Raw genomic sequence first — 6,579 nt, 5'->3', positions numbered from 1 at the left:
ACTCACAGAGATCTGCTTGCCTCTCCCTCCCGAATGCTGGGATTAAAGGCATGCACAACTACGGCCAGCTTAACATTTTCTTTTTAAAGTTATTTCTATCTACATCTTTTATCATAATAACATGAAAAGAAACTAAGACAGAGATCAAGTAGATCAAGAAAATGTAATCACCATGTACAGTGGAATAGCATTCATCATTAACAACATAGATGACTCTCTAGAATATTCTTCATATGTAGGAAGATAAATACTATATTATCTCACTTTTAAATATAATCTAAAAATGGGTGAATTAATAGAAGTAGAGAGAAGAATGATTGTTACTGTGGGCTTGGTTGTGAGTGGGATTAGGCAAATGTTAGTCAAATGATACAAAATTTTAGCTTTATAGGAGGCATATGCTTAGAAGATCTACATGTACAAGTAACATTATATGGACTGAGTAGGTTATATTTAGGAATATATATGTATATATGTATACATATATGTGTGTGGTAACAATTAAAAAAGAGGCCATGAATTTGAAGGTGAGTAGGGACTGGTATATGGGAGGTTTTGGAGGGAGGGAAGGGAGAAAAGTATTTATATTATAATTTCAAAATTAAATATGTTTTTAAAAAGCAAAAAAAGAAAAAGTATCTATTGTATAATATGGTGGATATAGTTAACAATGTATTTCTTTTATAATAAATATTTTTGTAAATCCTTTGAGAATTTCATATAATGTATTTTGATCATATGCACCCTCAGTTCCTCCCCTTAACTCCTCCCATATCTACTCCACATCCCTACATCCCCAACTTCATGGCTGTCTTAGTTAGGGTTTCTACTGCTGTGATAAGACACCATGACCAGGGCAATTCTTATAAAGGAAAACATTTAATTGGGGTGGCTGGCTTACAGTTCAGAGGTTTAGTCCATTATCATCATGGCAGGAAACAAGGCAGCATGCAGGTAGACATGGTGCTAGGGAAGGAGCTGAGAGTTCTACATCTTGACTCACAGGCAACAGGAAGTGGTCTGAGACACTGGGCGTGGCTTGAGCATGTATGAGACCTCAAAGCCCACCTTCACAGTGACACATTTCTTCCAACAAGGCCACACCTGCTCCAACAAAGCCACACCTCCTTATTGTAACACTCCCTTTGCGGGCCATTTTCTTTCAAACCACCACAATGTTTGTGGTATTAAATATTTAATAGCTCATCAACTCTAATTCATGCTGTCTATATACTTCTGGATGTGGCACTGTCCACCGTACCATGGTCCACTTATCAGGACCAAAACCCTTGAAGAAAAGTGACTCCCCTTTCCCTAGAAGATCCAGTTTTGCTTTAGTCCTCCCCAATCTCTTGGCTCTTGTAATCTTTCCACCCTCTCTTCCATGTTGGTCCCTATGCCTTGCGTGTGCAGGTTGTGGTATTTGATGTCCATTTATGACTGAGCACTCTATACTTTCTTGACCAGCTGTGATTTTCTTCACTAACTACCATCCACTGCACAAAGACTAGCCAGATTGAAGGTTAAATAGTTTCCTGGAGGGGAGGTAGAAAGTGCAGTCCATAAGGACTATACTACTAAAGAGCTTAATGAATTTGCTAATTCATTCAAACAGAAATATGGGGAATATGTGTGGAGATGGATTTTAAACATGTGGGATAATGGTGGAAGGAATGGAAAACTGTATCGGCCTGAGTTTATTGATATGGCCCCACCGAGTGGAGGCTCTAGGTTTAATATGGAAGCTTGCACAGTTAAAATGGTGTCAAAGTTTGTTGGATTGGTTGGCTGAAGCATTTATCATAAGTTATGGCTTGGCTTAGTGCTGATGAAGGAATTTTAAGCTCAGGAAAATTGAAATGCTAGAGTGGGTATGCTGTGTAAAGTCTAAGCCTCCATGTTGGGAAGGCTCAGAGGACACGCCCTTCACTACTGCTATAAAACTCAAAACAGTGAGAGGGGCACCGGCACATTTGAAGAGCTTTGTTATTGATCTTTTCCTTGTGCCAGACCTTATGGCTGGAGAGGCTGCTGTTGAATTGGATGAATTGAATGTGATGAGTTCAATGGGGTCCTGGACTAGCAGAGGCCAGGTGGAAGCATTGAATTGCCAAAGGCAATGTAAACGTAGTTATTGTAACAATGTCTACAATGGTCCTGTCTATAAAGGACAGCACAGGAAAATGGTTTTCATGGTGGAATGACTTGTATGGCCCTTTGGTACTGACTAGTCAATCATGGTGTTTCCAAGAATGAAACAGTTAAGACAGATAAGAAACCTACTGTATTTTTGTTTGATATATATAGGCAGAAAATTTCTCAAACAAATGAAAAAAAGAAGGCTACATTGGATTGTGGTAAGAGGAGCAATCTTGACCCATGAAACACTTTCCAGAATTGAGCCAGTTTGCAGACCCAGATCCCTTCAATTATGGCAAGGCCAGGTCTCCTTGAGGAAGGACCTTAACAAAATACCCAAGAGTTTGAAATGTAGGCTTTCTCCCATCCTTCCCTAGAGGGACCCATGATCTTTCACAAGGGTAACTGTACACTGGAGGAAAGGAAACAATAAGACTTTCTTGGGTTTATTGGATACTGGTTCAGAATTGACATGGATTCTGGGAGACCCCAAGAAGCATTGTGACCCTCCAGTTACAGTAGGGGCTTATGGAGGTCAAGTGATTAATCTAGTTTTGGTTGAAGTCTGACTCACAGTAGGCCCAGCAGGTCCAGAACTCATCCTGTCATTATTTCCCAAGTCCCAGAACATCTGATTGGAATAGATGGACTTAAAAGTTGGCAAAATTCACTTGTGTGTGTGTTACTTTCTTTTTTCTATTAAGAAATTTTTTATTCATTCTACATACCAACTACAGATCCCCCTTCCTTCCCTCCTCCCACCCCCAGCCTCCCTCCCTCCCCACTCCCTATTCCCTCCCCAGAAAAGGTAAGGCTTCCCATGGGGAGTCAGCAGAGCTCTGTACATTCAGTAGAGGCAGGTCCAAGCCCCTCCCCCTGCACCAAGGCTGTGCAAGGTGTCCCACCATAGACACTGGGCTCCAAAAAGCCGGCTCACACACCAGGGATGGATCCTGATCCTACTGCCAGGGGATCTCTTAAGCAGATCAAACTACACACTGTCTCACTTATGCAGAGGGGCTAGTCCAGTTCCGTGGAGGCTCCACAGCTGTCAGTCCAAAGTTCATGAGTTCCCACTAGCTTGGCTGGGCAGTCTCTGTGGGTTTCTCCATCATGATCTCTTGCTCATATAATCCCTCCTCCCTCTCCTTAACTGGACCCCTGGAGCTCAGCCTGGTACTTGGTTGTGGATCTCTGCATCTGCTTCCATCAGCTACTGTACAAAGGCTCTATGATGACAGTTAGGATATTCACCAATCTGATTACCAGGGTAAGCCAGCTCAGGCACCCTCTCCACCATTGCTAGTAGTCTAAGCTGGGGTCATCCTTGTTGGCAAAATTCTTACATTGGTTCCCTGACCTGAGGAATGAGGTATATTATGAATGGAAGCCACTGAAGTTGCCTCTACTGTGAAAACAGTGAACCAAAAACAATATCGCATCCCTGGAGGAATTGCATAAATTAATGCTACTATCAAGGATTTGAAAGATACAGGGGTGGTGGTCCACATCACATCACCCTTTAACTCTCCTATTTTGTTTGTGCAGAAGACAGATGGATCATGGAGAATGACAATTGGCTATCGAGTAGTGACTGCTGTACCAGATGTGGTGTCCTTATCTGAGCAGATTAACACATCTTCTGGTATATGGTGTGCAGCTATTGATCTAGCAAATGCTTTCTTCCCTGTACCTGTCCATAAGGACCACCAGAAACAATTTTATGACAGCTGGCAAGGCCAGCGGTATACCTTTAGAGTTTTACCTCAAGGATATATTAACTCTCCAGCCCCATGTCATAACTTAGAAGGGATCTTGATCTTTTGACTCTTCCAAAAATTATCACACTGGTCCACTATATTGATGACAGTATGCTGATTGGACCAAGTGAGCAGGAGGTAGTAACCACTTTGGACTTGTTGGTAACCCAGAGGATCAGAGGATGGGAAATAAATCCAACCAAAATTCAAGGGCCTACTACTTCAGTGAAATTCTTAGGAGACCATTGGTGTGGGGCGCACAGAGATTTTCCTTCTAAGGTCAAGGATAAGTTATTGCACCTGGCCCCTCCCACCACCAAGAAAGAAGCGCAATGTTAAGTGGGCCCATTTGGATTCTAGAGACCACACATTCCTCACTTGGGTGTGTTACTCTGGCCCATATACCAAGTGACTTGCAAAGCTACTAGCTTTGAGTGGGGCCTGGGACAGGAGAAGGCTCTTCAACAAATCCAGATGGCTCTACCACTTGAACCATGTGATCAGGCAGACCTGGTGTCACTTGAGGTGTCCATAGCAAATGGAAATGCTGTTTGGAACCTTTGGCAGGCCCCTATAGGTGAGTCACAGAGGAGACCATTGGGTTTTGGAGCAAGGATCTACCATCATCTGTAGACAACTATTGTCCCTTTAAGAGACGTTGCCCAAATAACTATGGTTTCTATTCTTATCACGATGCTGCCTGCTGCCAAGCATGAACCTATAGCCTCATAGGGTGTGCCCTATGATTGGTTGACTGAGGAAGAGAAGACTAGGGCCTGGTTTGCTGATGGTTCTGCACATGGTTCATGTAGGCACAACCCAGAAGTGGACAGCTGCAGCATTATAACTCTTTCCTGGGACACCCCTGGAAGACAATAGTGAAAGGAAATATTCACAGTGTGCAGAACTTCAGGCAGTACACATGGTATTACAGTTTGTTTGGAAGGAGAAATGGCCAGATGTGTGATTGTTCACTGATTTATGGGCTGTATTTGATGGATTAGCTGGATGGCCAGAGACTTGGAAAGAATGTGATTAGAAATTTTTTGAGAAAAACATCTGGGGAAGATGTAGGTAGATAGATTTCTTTAAATGGGCAAAGGATGTAAAGATACTTGTGTCCCATGTAAATGCTTAACAAAATGCCACATCAGCAGAGAAATCCAATAGTCAAGTAGATAGATAGGTTGATCCATTATGTGGACAGTCAGCTACAGCTGGAAAGATCCCCAGCCATCTCTGTCATTGACCAATGGGCTCATGAACAAAATGGCCAATGTAGCAGTGATTGGAGGTTATACATGGGATCAACAGCATGGACTTTCACTCAACATGAGTGACTTGGCAGCAGCTGCTGAGTGCCAGATCTGCTAGTAGCAGAAACCAACACTGAACTTCTCCATGTATATGGCGCCATTGCCAAGATTGAGTAACCAGTGACCTGGTGGCAGGTTGACTACATTGGACCACTTCCTCTGTGTAAAGGACAATACTGGTCTTTACTGGAATAAATACTTATTCTGGTTATGGATTTGCGTTTTTTGCATGTAATGCTTCTACCAAAAGTACCATCATGTAGACTTATAGAATACCCTTTCCATTGTTGTGGTATTATATATAATATGTATATATACACATAATATATAATGTATTATGTATGTATAACACATATAACATACAATGTATGTATAACATACTATAATATGCATACACATTATATATACATAATGCACACATATATGTATATGTTCTCCAGAAGGTGCTATATGCTTTGAATCTATGTCCAATATATGGTATGGTTTCTCTCATAACCAGGATCCACAGGTTCCTAGTGATACACTAGGAAAAATTTTGCTTCTTGATCCTATGACCTTAAGTTCCGCTGACCTAGAAGTTTTGGCTCCAAACAAGGGAGGGATCTTGCCTCTCAATAAACATTCCGTTGAACTGGAATCTCAAGCTTCCCCTTGGCCACTTTGGGCTTCTAATGCCCTTAAACCAACAGGCTAAGAAAGGAATAACAATATTAGAAGGGGCGATTGATCCAGATTACCATGGGAAAACTGGATTGTTTTTCCACAATGGAGGTAAGAAGGATTACGTCTGGAATGCAGGAGACCCTTTAGGGCATCTGTTGGTGCTACCATGTCCTGTGATTAAAGTCAATGGAAAACTACAACAGTCTAACCCAGACAGGATAACAAAGAGCAGAGACTTGTCAGAAATGAAGGTATGAGTCACTCCTCCAAGAAAAGAGCCAAGTCCTGTTGAGGTTCTTGATGAGAGTGGAGGAAATACAGAATGGGTAGTAGAGGAAGTTAGCTGTAAATACCAGCTAAGTTCATGTGACAAGTTTCAGAAATGTGGATTGTAACTGACATGGGTATTTCTTTCCTATTTTGTTAAGAACATGTTTGTGCATGTACATACACATAATCAAATGATATTTGTGCTTTGTTTCCTCTCTCATGTAATACAACACTATAATAAGAATGGTGGTTATCTTATTAAGTTATGAGACAGTAAAAGACTAAGCACTCCTTAAGGGACATTGCCACCTATTCTAAAATATATAATGCATTCTGGTTGTCCATTGGATAGTTATATCATGTTATGTAAAAGTATGACCTAGTTATTGTTTTCATTTGGAAATTAAACATAACATAAGGGGATGTGATTG

The 6,579-nt window shown here is 41.5% G+C and overlaps 1 pseudogene; it reads left to right on the top strand.

Moving 5' to 3' along the window:
* The first annotated feature begins 3,522 nt into the window (after positions 1-3,522).
* On the top strand, positions 3,523-6,273 carry LOC114702832 (annotated as a pseudogene).
* The last annotated feature ends 306 nt before the right edge of the window (positions 6,274-6,579 follow it).

The sequence above is a fragment of the Peromyscus leucopus genome, chromosome X (assembly GCF_004664715.2).
Source record: "Peromyscus leucopus breed LL Stock chromosome X, UCI_PerLeu_2.1, whole genome shotgun sequence".
NCBI classification, from domain to species: domain Eukaryota; kingdom Metazoa; phylum Chordata; class Mammalia; order Rodentia; family Cricetidae; genus Peromyscus; species Peromyscus leucopus.
Note: the sequence above shows the minus strand (reverse complement) of the source record. Positions and strands in the feature narration are given on the sequence as shown.